This window comes from Mesoplodon mirus (assembly GCF_964341445.2).
Source record: "Mesoplodon mirus genome assembly, chromosome: 4".
Classification (NCBI taxonomy): Eukaryota; Metazoa; Chordata; class Mammalia; order Artiodactyla; family Ziphiidae; genus Mesoplodon; species Mesoplodon mirus.
In genome coordinates this window covers 69,572,482-69,585,899 of record NC_138979.1, presented here as the reverse complement: position 1 = coordinate 69,585,899, position 13,418 = coordinate 69,572,482, and positions in this window count along the sequence as shown.

The following is a 13,418-nucleotide window of genomic DNA, read 5'->3' as shown; positions in this document are numbered from 1 at the left end:
GTGGAAAGTGGTGGTTTCCTATACAGCGAGTCCTTCGTGATAGGCTATGGATTTGGGTCCAGAGGGAAAGATCCTGAGAACAGCAGCAGGTTATGGGTCTCTTAAGACCAAGGGCATATCTCCTCCACTCCATGTTCTTGCTTCTTTCATGAAATGCCACCACACGTGGGTTCAGGAAGGTCAGGTAAACTAGAGTCTTGTGTGGCTCACGGCTTCATTCAAAGAGAAAATTGTTGTGGGGACATGCGCTGATTCGATCCCTCCGGAGAAGATGGCGGAAGAGTAAGACGCGGAGATCACCTTCCTCCCCACGGATACACCAGAAATACAGCTATACGTGGAACAACTCCTACAGAACACCTACTGAACGCTGGCAGAAGACCCCAGACCTTCCAAAAGGCAAGAAACTCCCCACATACCTGGGTAGGGCAAAGCGGAGAGATCCCCACACAGAGGATCAGTGCCGAGCGGCACTCACCAGCCCGAGAGGCTTGTCTGCTCGCCCGCCGGGGCGCGCAGCGCTGGAAGCTGAGGCTCGGGCTTCGGTCAGAGCACAGGGAGAGGACTGGGGCTGGCGGGGAGAACTCAGCCTGAAGGGGGCTAATGTGCCACAGCTAGCCGGGAGGGAGTCCGGGAAAACTCTGGAGCTGCCGAAGAGGCAAGAGACTTTTTCTTCCCTCTTGGTTTCCTGGTGCGCGAGGAGAGGGGATTAAGAGCACTGATTAAAAGGGCTCCACAGACGGGCGCGAGTCGCGACTGAAAGCGCGGAGCCCAGTGACGGGCGTGGGACGCTGGGGCTGCTGCTGCCGCCGCCAAGAAGCCTGTGTGCGAGCGTAGGTCACTGCCCACACCACCCTTCCGGGAGCCTGTGCAGCCCACCACTGCCGGGGTCCCGGGATCCAGGGGCGGCTTCCCTGGGAGAACGCACGGCGCGCCTCGGGCTGGTGCAACATCACGCCGACCTCTGCCGCTGCAGGCTCGCCCCGCACTCCGTGCCCCTCCCTCCCGCCCGGCCTGAGTGAGCCAGAGTCCCCGAAGAGGCTGCTCCTTTAACCCTGTCCTGCCTGAGCGAAGAACAGACGCCCTCCGGTGACCTACACGCAGAGGCGGGGCCAAATCCAAAGCTGAGACCCAGGAGCTGTGAGAACAAAGAAGAGAAAGGGAAACCTCTCCCAGCAGCCTCAGAAGCAGTGGATTAAAGCTCCACAATCAACTTGTTGTACCCTGCATCTGTGGAATACATGAATAGACAACACATCATCCCAAATTGAGGAGCCCGGAGTTAGTGCTGTGCCTCTGAGGTGGGAGAGCCAACTTCAGGACACTGGTCCACAAGAGACCTCCCAGCTCCACATAATATCAAACGGCAAAAATCTTCCAGAGATCTCCATCTCAACACCAGCACCCAGCTTCACTCAACGACCAGCAAGCTACAGTGCTGGACACCCTATGCCAAACAACTAGCAAGACAAGAACACAACGCCACCCATTAGCAGAGAGGTGGCCTAAACTCATAAAAAGTCTGCAGACACCTCAAAACACACCACAAGACGTGGACCTGCCCACCAGAAAGACAAGATCCAGCCTCATCCACCAGAACACAGGCACTAGTCCCCTCCACCAGGAAGCCTACACAACCCACTAAACCAACCTTAGCCATGGGGGACAAACACCAAAAACAACGGGAACTACGAACCTGCAGCCTGCAAAAAGGAGACCCCAAACACAGTAACATAAGCAAAATGAGAAGACAGAAAAACACACAGCAGGAGAAGGAGCAAGATAAAAACCCACCAGATCTAACAAATGAAGAGGTAATAGGCAGTCTACCTGAAAAAGAATTCAGAATAATGATGGTAATGATGATCCAAGATTCTATTTCCCAGATCCAAAATCTTGGAAGTAGAATAGACAAAATGCAAGAAACAGTTAACAAGGACCTAGAAGAACTAAAGATGAATCAAGCATCGATTAAAAACACAATAAATGAAATGAAAAATACTCTAGATGGGATCAATAGCAGAATAACTGAGGCAGAAGAACGGATAAGTGAGGTGGAAGATAAAATAGTGGAAATAACTGCTGCAGAGCAAAATAAAGAAAAAAGAATGAAAAGAACAGAGGACAGTCTCAGAGACCTCTGGGACAACATTAAACGCACCAACATTCGAATTATAGGGGTTCCAGAAGAAGAAGAGAAAAAGAAAGGGACTGAGAAAATATTTGAAGAGATTATAGTTGAAAACTTCCCTAATATGGGAAAGGAAATAGTTAATCAAGTCCAGGAGGCACAGAGAGTCCCATACAGAATAAATCCAAGGAGAAATACGCCAAGACACATATTAATCAAACTGTCAAAAATTAAACACAAAGAAATCATATTAAAAGCAGCAAGGCAAAAACAACAAATAACACACAAGGGAATCCCCATCAGGATAACAGCTGATCTCTCAGCAGAAACTCTACAAGCCAGAAGGGAGTGGCAGGACATACTTAAAGTGATGAAGGAGAAAAACCTGCAACCAAGATTACTCTACCCAGCAAGGATCTCATTCAGATTTGATGGAGAAATTAAAACGTTTACAGACAAGCAAAAGCTGAGAGAGTTCAGCACCACCAAACCAGCTTTACAACAAATGCTAAAGGAACTTCTCTAGGCAAGAAACACAACAGAAGGAATATACCTACAATAATGAACCCAAAACAATTAAGAAAATGGGAATAGGAACATACATATCGATAATTACCTTAAATGTAAATGGACTAAATGCTCCCACCAAAAGACACAGAGTGGCTGAATGGATACAAAAACAAGACCCATCTATATGCTGTCTACAAGAGACCCACTTCAGACCTAGAGACACATACAGACTGAAAGTAAGGGGATGGAAAAAGATATTCCATGCAAATGGAAACCAAAAGAAAGCTGGAGTAGCAATTCTCATATCAGACAAAATAGACTTTAAAGTAAAGACTACTAGAAGAGACAAAGAAGGACACTACATAATGATCAAGGGATCGATCCAAGAAGAAGATATAACAATTGTAAATATTTATGCACCAAACACAGGAGCACCTCAATACATAAGGCAAATACTAACAGCCATAAAAGGAGAAATCGACAGTAACACACTCATAGTAGGGGACTTTAACACCCCACTTTCACCAAAGGACAGATCATCCAAAATGAAAATAAATAAGGAAACACAAGCTTTAAATGATACATTAAACAAGATGGACTTAATTGATATTTATAGGACATTCCATCCAAAAACAACAGAATACACATTTTTCTCAAGTGCTCATGGAACATTCTCCAGGATAGATCATATCTTGGGTCACAAATCAAGCCTTGGTAAATTTAAGAAAATTGAAATTGTATCTAGTATCTTTTCCGACCACAATGCTATGAGACTAGATATCAATTACAGGAAAAGAGCTGTAAAAAATACAAACACATGGAGGATAAACAATACTCTACTTAATAACGAAGTGGTCACTGAAGAAATCAAAGAGGAAATTAAAAAATACCTAGAAACAAATGACAATGGAGACACGACGACCCAAAACCTATGGGATGCAGCAAAAGCAGTTCTAAGAGGGAAGTTTATAGCAATACAATCCCACCTTACGAAACAGGAAACATCTCGAATAAACAACCTAACCTTGCACCTAAAGCAATTAGAGAAAGAAGAACAAAAACATCCCAAAGTTAGCAGAAGGAAAGAAATCATAAAAATCAGATCAGAAATAAATGAAAAAGAAATGAAGGAAACGATAGCAAAGATCAATAAAACTAAAAGCTGGTTCTTTGAGAAGATAAACAAAATTGATAAACCATTAGCCAGACTCATCAAGAAAAAAAGGGAGAAGACTCAAATCAATAGAATTAGAAATGAAAAAGGAGAAGTAACAATTGACACTACAGAAATACAAAAGATCATGAGAGATTACTATAAGCAACTCTATGCCAATAAAATGGACAACCTGGAAGAAATGGACAAATTCTTAGAAATGCACAACCTGCCAAGACTGAATCAGGAAGAAATAGAAAATATGAACAGACCAATCACAAGCACTGAAATTGAAACTGTGATAAAAAATCTTCCAACAAACAAAAGCCCAGGACCAGATGGCTTCACAGGCGAATTCTATCAAGCATTTAGAGAAGAGCTAACACCTATCCTTCTCAAACTCTTCCAAAATATAGCAGAGGGAGGAACACTCCCAAACTCATTCTACGAGGCCACCATCACCTTGATACCAAAACCAGACAAGGATGTCACAAAGAAAGAAAACTACAGGCCAATATCACTGATGAACATAGATCCAAAAATCCTCAACAAAATACTAGCAAACAGAATCCAACAGCACATTAAAAGGATCATACACCATGATCAAGTGGGGTTTATTCCAGGAATGCAAGGATTCTTCAATATACGCAAATCAATCAACGTGATACAACATATTAACAAATTGAAGGAGAAAAACCATATGATCATCTCAATAGATGCAGAGAAAGCTTTCGACAAAATTCAACACCCATTTATGATAAAAACCCTGCAGAAATTAGGCATAGAGGGAACTTTCCTCAACATAATAAAGGCCATATATGACAAACCCACAGCCAGCATCGTCCTCAATGGTGAAAAACTGAAACCATTTCCACTAAGATCAGGAACAAGACAAGGTTGCCCACTCTCACCACTCTTATTCAACATAGTTTTGGAAGTTTTAGCCACAGCAATCAGAGAAGAAAAGGAAATAAAAGGAATCCAAATCGGAAAAGAAGAAGTAAAGCTGTCACTGTTTGCAGATGACATGATACTATACATAGAGAATCCTAAAGATGCTACCAGAAAACTACTAGAGTTAATCAATGAATTTGGTCAAGTTGCAGGATACAAAATTAATGCACAGAAATCTCTGGCATTCCTATATACTGATGATGAAAAATCTGAAAGTGAAATCAAGGAAACACTCCCATTTACCATTGCAACAAAAAGAATAAAATATCTAGGAATCAACCTACCTAAGGAGACAAAAGACCTGTATGCAGAAAATTATAAGACACTGATGAAAGAAATTAAAGATGATACAAATAGATGGAGAGATATAGCATGTTCTTGGATTGGAAGAATCAACATTGTGAAAATGACTCTACTACCCAAAGCAATCTACAGATTCAATGCAATCCCTATCAAATTACCACTGGCATTTTTCACAGAACTAGAACAAAAAATTTCACAATTTGTATGGAAACACAAAAGACCCCGAATAGCCAAAGCAATCTTGAGAACGAAAAATGGAGCTGGAGGAATCAGGCTCCCTGACTTCAGACTATACTACAAAGCTACAGTAATCAAGACAGTATGGTACTGGCACAAAAACAGAAAGATAGATCAATGGAACAGGATAGAAAGCCCAGAGTTAAACCCATGGACATATGGTCACCTTATCTTTGATAAAGGAGGCAGGAATGTACAGTGGAGAAAGGACAGTCTCTTCAATAAGTGGTGCTGGGAAAACTGGATAGGGACATGTAAAAGTATGAGATTAGATCACTCCCTAACACCATACACAAAAATAAGCTCAAAATGGATTAAAGACCTAAATGTAAGGCCAGACACTATCAAACTCTGAGAGGAAAACATAGGCAGAACACTCTATGACATAAATCACAGCAAGATCCTTTTTGACCCACCTCCTAGAGAAATGGAAATAAAGACAAAAATAAACACATGGGACCTAATGAAACTTAAAAGCTTTTGCACAGCAAAGGAAACCATAAACAAGACCAAAAGACAACCCTCAGAATGGGAGAAAATATTTGCAAATGAAGCAACTGACAAAGGATTAATCTCCAAAATTTATAAACAGCTCATGCAGCTCAATAACAAAAAAAACAAACAACCCAATCCAAAAATGGGCAGAAGACCTAAATAGACATTTCTCCACAGAAGATATACAGACTGCCAACAAACACATGAAAGGATGCTCAACATCTTTACTCATTAGAGAAATGCAAATCAAAACTACAATGAGATATCATCTCACACCAGTCAGAATGGCCATCATCAAAAAATCTAGAAACAATAAATGCTGGAGAGGGTGTGGAAAACAGGGAACACTCTTGCACTGCTGGTGGGAATGTGAATTGGTACAGCCGCTATGGAGAACGGTATGGAGGTTCCTTAAAAAACTACAAATAGAACTACCATATGACCCAGCAATCCCACTACTGGGCATATACCCTGATAAAACCATAATTCAAAAAGAGACATGTACCAAAATGTTCATAGCAGCCCTATTTACAATAGCCCGGAGATGGAAACAACCTAAGTGTCCATCATCGGATGAATGGATAAAGAAGATGTGGCACATATATACAATGGAATATTACTCAGCCATAAAAAGAAATGAAATTGAGCTATTTGTAATGAGGTGGATAGACCTAGAGTCTGTCATACAGAGTGAAGTAAGTCAGAAAGAGAAAGACAAATACTGTTTGCTAATACATATATATGGAATTTAAGAAAAAAAAAAGTCATGAAGAACATAGGGGTAAGACAGGAATAAAGACACAGACCTACTAGAGAATGGACTTGAGGATATGGGGAGGGGGAAGGGCAAGCTGTGACAAAGTGAAAGAGCGGCATGGACATATATACACTACCAAACGTAAGGTAGATAGCTAGTGGGAAGCAGCCGCATAGCACAGGGAGATCAGCTTGGTGCTTTGTGACTGCCTGGAGGGGTGGGATAGGGAGGGTGGGAGGGAGACGCAAAAGGGAGGGGATATGGAAACATATGTATATGTATAACTGATTAAATTTGTTATAAGGCAAAAAATTTAAAAAAAAATAAAAATAAAATATATAAAAAAAAAAAAAAACAAAGAGGAAATTGGTGGTTTCCTATACACACAGCCTTTTGGGCAAGGTTATGGATCTGGTCCAGAGGGGCAGCTCCAGAGAACAGGAGCAGTGTCCTGGCCTCCTAAGACCAAAGGCATCTCTTGCACTCCATTTTCACGCCTCATTGATGAGTCGTTTCCACAGGTGGGTGCAAGAGGTACAGCTATTCTGGAGACTGCTCTATTTCACAGCTCCATTGAAAGATGAATTGGGTGGTTTCCTATAGAGCCAGCCCTTCGGGCAAGGCTATGGGTCTGAGTCCAGAGGGGCAGCGCCTGAGAACAGCAGCAGTGGCTGGGCGTCCTAAGACCAAGGGCATCTCTCCTGAACTCCATGTTCACGCCTCCTTCATGAAGCACCTTCGTAGGTGGGTGCAAGAGGGTCAGCTAAACTGGACTCTTCTATGGCTCATGGCTTCTTTGAAAGAGGAAATTGGTGGTTTCCTATACACCCAGCCATTTGGGCAGGGCTATGGGTCTGGGCCCAGTGGGGCAGTTACTGAGAACAGCAGCATGGTATTGGCCTCCTAAGACAAAGGCCAACTGTTCTGCACTCCATGTTCATGCCTCATTGATGAGTCGCTTCCACAGGTGGGTGCAAATAGGTCAGCAATTCTGGAGTCTCCTGTCATTCATAACTTCTTGAAAGTGGAAATTGTTGGTGTCCTATACAGCCAGCCCTTCTGCCAAGACTATGTATCTGGGTTAAGAGGGGCAGCTCCCGCAAACAGCAGCAGGTGATGTGCCTCATAAGACCAAGGGCTTCTCTCCTGCACTTCATGTTCATGCCTCTTTCATGAAATGCCTCCATAGGTGCGTTCAAGATGGTCAGATAAACTGGATTCTTGTGTGTCTCATGTCTTCATTGAAGGAGGAAATTACTGGTTTCCTATAAACCCAGGCCTTAGGGAAAGGATATGGTTCTGGGACCAGAGGGGCAGCTCCTGAGAACATCAGCATGGTCTGGGCCTCCTAATAACAAGAGCATCTGTCCTGCACTCCATGTTCACGCCTCATTGATGAGTCACATCCACAGGTGGGTGCAAGAGGGACAGCTATTCAGGAGTCAGCTCTATTTCATAACTCCATTGAAAGAGGAAGTTGGTGGTTTCTTATACAGCCAGCCCTCGGGAAAGACTATGGGTCTGGACCCAGAGGGGCAGCTCCTGAGAACATCAGCATGGTCTGGGCCTCCTAAGACCAAGAGCATCTCTCCTGCACTCCATTTTCTCGCCACCTTCATGAAGAGCCTTCGTAGGTGGGTGCAAGAAGGTCAGCTAAACTGGACTCTTCACTGGCTCATGGCTTCATTGAAAGAGGAAATTGGTGGTTTCCTATACACCTAGCCATTAGGGCAAGGCTATGGGTCTGGGCCCAGAGGGGCAGTTACTGAGAACAGCAGCATGGTATTGGCCTCATAAGACCAAGGCCATCTGTCCTGCACTCCATGTTCACGCCTCATTCATGTGTCGCTTTTCCTGGTGGGTGCTAGTGGGTCCGCTATTCTGGAGTCTTCTGTCATTCATAGCTTCATTGAAAGTGGAAATTGGTGGTTTCCTATACAGCCAGTCCTTCGGGCAGGGCTATGGGTCTTGGTACAGAGGGGCAGCTCCTGAGAACAGCAGCAGGGTACGGGTCTCTTAAGACCACGGGCATATCTCCTGCACTCCATATTCATGCTTCTTTCATGCAATGCCACCACAGGTGTATTGAAGAAGGTCAGATAAACTGGAGTCTTGTGTGGCTCATGGCTTCATTCAAAGAGGAAATTGGTGGTTTCCTATACACACAGCCCTTTGGCCAAGGTTATGGATCTGTGTCCAGAGGGGCAGCTCCAGAGAACAGGAGCAGTGTCTGGGCCTCCTAAGACCAAAGGCATCTCTAGCACTCCATTTTCACACCTCATTGATGAGTCGTTTCCACAGGTGGGTGCAAGAGGGACAGCTATTCTGGAGAATGCTGTATTTCACAACTCCATTGAAAGATGAATTGGGTGGTTTCCTATAGAGGCAGCCCTTTGGGCAAGGCTATGGGTCTGGTTCCGGAGGGTCAGCTCCTGAGAACAGCAGCCGGGGCTGGGCCTCCTAAGACCAAGGGCATCTCTCCTGGACTCCATGTACACGCCTCCTTCATGAAGCACCTTCATAGGTGGGGGCAATGGGTCAGTTAACCTGGAGTGTTTTGTAGCTCATGGCTTCTTTCAAAGAGGAAATTGGTGGTTTCCTATGAACCTAGCCCTTCTGGCGAGGCTATGGCTCTGGGTCCAGAGAGGCAGCTCCTGAGAACATCAGCATGGTCTCGGCCACCTAAGACCAAGGGCATCTCCTGCACTCCATTTTCATGCCTCATTGTTGAGTCGCTTCCACAAGTGGGTGCGAGAGGTCAGCTATCCTGGTGTCTGTTCTATTTCATATCTCTATTGACAGAGGAAATTGGTGGTTTCCTATAGAGCCTGCCCTTTGGGCAAGGCTATGGTTCTGGGTCCAGAGGGCAGCTCCTGAGAACAGCAGCAGGGGATGGGCCTCCTACGACCAAGGGCATCTCTCCGGCGCTCCATGTTCATGCCTCCTTCAACAAATGCCTTCATAGATGAGTTCAACAGGGTCAGATAAACTGGAGCCTTTTGTGGCTCATGGCTTTATTCGAAGAGGAAATTGGTGGATTTCTATACACCCAGCCTTTCGGGCAATGCTAGGGGTCTGGATCCAGAGGGGCAGCACCTGAGAACATCATCATACTCTGGGCATCTAAGACCAAGGGCATCTCTCCTGCACTCCATTTTCTCACCTCCTTCATGAAGCGCCTTCGTAGGTAGGTGCAAGAGTTTCAGCTAAACTGGAGTCTTCACTGGCTCATGTTTTCATTGAAAGAGGAAATTGGTAGTTTCCTATACACCCAGCCCTTCGGGCAAGCCTACAGGTCTGGGCTCAGAGGGGCACTTATTGAGAACAGCAGCATGGTATTGGCCTCCTAACACCAAGGCCATCTGTCCTGCACTCCAGGTTCACGCCTCATTGATGAGACGCTTCCACAGGTGGGTGCAAGTGGGTCAGCTATTCAAGAGTCTTCTGTCATTCATAGCTTCATTGAAAGTGGAAATTGGTGGTTTCCTATAAAGCGATTCCTTCGTGAAAGGCTATGGATCTGGTTCCAGAGGGAAAGATCCTGAGAACAGCAGTAGGATATGGGTCTCTTAAGACCAAGGGCATATCTCCTTCACTCCATGTTCACGCCTCATTGATGAATCGCTTTCACAGGTGGGTGCAAGTGGGACAGCTATTTTGGAGTCTTCTGTCATTCATAGCTTCATGGAAAGTGGAAATTGGTGGTTTCCTATACAGCCAGTCCTTCGGACAAGGCTATGGGTCTGGGTCCAGAGGGGCAGCTCCTGAGAACAGCAGCAGGGTATGAGTCTCTTAAGGCCAAGGGCATATCTCCTGCACTCCATGTTCATGCTTCTTTCATGAAATACCACCATGGGTGGGTTCAAGATGGTGAGATAACCTGGAGTCTTGCATGGCTCATGGCTTCATTCAAAGAGGATATTGGTGGTTTCCTATACAGCCATCCGTTCGGGCAAGGCTATGGGTCTGTGTCCAGATGGGCAGCAAGTGAGAACAGCAGGAGGTCCTGGGCCTCCTAAGACCAAGGTTATCTCCTGCACTCCATGTTCTCACCTCATTGATGAGTCGCTTCCACAGGTGGGTGCAAGTGCGTCATCTATTCTGGAGTCTGCTATGTTTCATAACTTCATTAAAAGTGGAAATTGTTGGTTTCCTATACAGCCAGCCCTTCTGCCAAGACTATGTATCTGGGTTAAGAGGGGCAGCTCCCGCAAACAGCAGCAGGCGATGTGCCTCATAAGACCAAGGGCTTCTCTCCTGCACTTCATGTTCATGCCTCTTTCGTGAAAAGCCTCCATAGGTACGTTCAAGATGGTCAGATAAACTGGAGTCTTGTGTGTCTCATGGCTTCATTGAAGGAGGAAATTACTGGTTTCCTATACACCCAGGCCTTCGGGAAAGGATACGGTTCTGGGACCAGAGGGGCAGCTCCTGAGAACATCAGCATGGTCTGGGCCTCCTAAGAACAAGGGCATCTGTCCTGCACTCCATGTTCACGCCTCATTGTGGATTCACATTCATAGGTGGGTGCAAGAGGGACAGCTACTCTGGAGTCTGCTCTATTTCATAACTCCATTGAAAGAGGAATTTGGTGGTTTCCTATAGAGCCAGCCCTTCGGGCAAGGCTAGGGTCTGGGTCCAGAGGGGCAGCTCCTGAGAACAGCAGCAGGGGCTGGGCCTCCTAAGACCAAGGGCATCTCCCCTTCACTCCATGTATACGCCTCCTTCATGAAGCACCTTCATAGTTGGGGGCAATGGGTCAGTTAAACTGGAGTTTTTTGTGGCTCATGGCTTCTTTTAAAGAGGAGATTGGTGGTTTCATATAATCCTAGCCCTTCTGGCAAGGCTATGGGTCTGGGTCCAGAGGGGTAGCTCCTGAGAACTGCAGCAGTGTCTGGGCCTCATAAAACCAAGGGCATCTCCTGCACTCCATTTTAATGCCTCATTGATGAGTCGCTTCCACAAGTGGGTGCAAGAAGGTCAGCTATTCTTGTGTCTGCTCTATTTCATAACTCCATTGAAAGAGGAAATTGGTGATTTCCTATAGAGGCTGCCTTTTGGGCAAGGCTATGGTTCTGGGTCCAGAGGGGCAGCTCCTGAGAACAGCAGCAGGGGATGGGCCTCCTAAGACCAAGGGCATCTCTCCAACACTCTATGTTCATGCCTCCTTCAACAAAAGCCTTCATAGGTGAGTTCAAGAGGTTCAGAAAATGTGGAGCCTTGTGTGGCTCATGGCTTCATTGGAAGAGGAAATTTGTGGATTGCTATAGTCCCAGACTTTCGGGCAATGCTAGGGTTCTGGACCCAGAGGGTCAGCTCCTGAGAACATTAGCATGGTCTGGGCCTCCTAAGACCAAGAGCATCTCTCCTGCACTCCATTTTCTCGCCTCCTTCATGAAGCGCCTTCATAGGTGGGTGCAAGAGGGTCAGCTAAACTGGAGTGTTCACTGGCTCATGGCTTCATAGAAAGAGGAAATTGGTGGTTTCCTATACACCCAGATCTTCAGGCAAGGCTACGGGTCTTGGCCCAGAGGGGCAGTTACTGAGAACTGCAGCATGGTATTGGCCTCCTAAGACCAAAGCCATCTGTCTTGCACTACATGTTCACGCCTCATTAATGAGTCGCTTTCACAGGTGGGTGCAAGTGGGACAGCTATTTTGGAGTCTTCTGTCATTCGTAGCTTCATTAAACATGGAAATTGGTGGTTTCCTATACAGCCAGTCCCTCGGGCAAGGTTATGGGTCTGGGTCTAGAGGGGCAGCTCCTGAGTACAGCAGCAGGGTATGGGTCTCTTAAGGCCAAGGGCATATCTCCTGCACTCCATTTTCATGCTTCTTTCATGAAATGCCACCACAGGTGGGTTCAAGAGGATCAGATAAAGGGGAGTTTTCACTGGCTCATGGCTTCATTGAAAGAGGAACTTGGTGGTGTCCTATACAGCCAGCCCTTCGGGCAAGTCTATGGGTCTAGGTCCAGAGGGACAACCCCAGAGAACACGATCAGTGTCTGGGCCTCCTAAGACAAAAGGCATCTCCTGCACTCCATTTTCACGCCTCATTGATGAGTCGTTTCCACAGGTGGGTGCAAGAGGGACAGCTCTTCTGGAGTCTGCTGTATTTCACAACACCATTGAAAGAGGAATTTGGTGGTTTCGTTTAGAGCCAGCCCTTCGGGCAGGGCTATGGGTCTGGGTCCAGAGGGTCAGCTTCTGAGAACAGCAGCAGGGTCTGGGCCTCCTAAGACCAAGGGCATCTCTCCTGAACTCCATGTTCACGCATCCTTCATGAAGCACTTTCATTTGTGGGGGCAATGGGTCAGTTAAACTGGAATTTTTTGTGGCTCATGGCTTCTTTCAAGGAGGAAATTGGTGGTGTCCTATACAGCCAGCCCTTCGGGCAAGGCTATGGGTCTAGGTCCAGAGGGGCAGCTCCTGAGAACAGCAGCAGGGGCTGCGCCCCCTAAGACCAAGGGCATCTCTCTTGTGCTCCATGTTCACACATCATTGATGAGTCGCTTCCACAGGTGGGTGCAAGAGCCTTATGTATTCTGGAGTCTGCTATGTTTCATTACTTCATTGAAAGAGGAAATTGGTGGTTTCCTATACAGCCAGCACTTCGGGCAAGACTAGGGTTCTGGGTTCAGAGGGGCAGCTCCTGCAAACGGCAGCAGGGAATGGGCCTCATAAGACCAAGGGCTTCTCTCCTTCACTCCATGTTCATGCCACTTTCATGAAATGCCTCCATAGGTAGGTTCAAGAGGGTCAGATAAACTGGAGTCTTGTGTGGCTCATGGCTTCATTGAAGGAGGAAATTACTGGTTTCCTATACAGCCAGGCCTTAGGGAAAGGATACAGTTCTCGTACCAGAGGGGCAGCTCC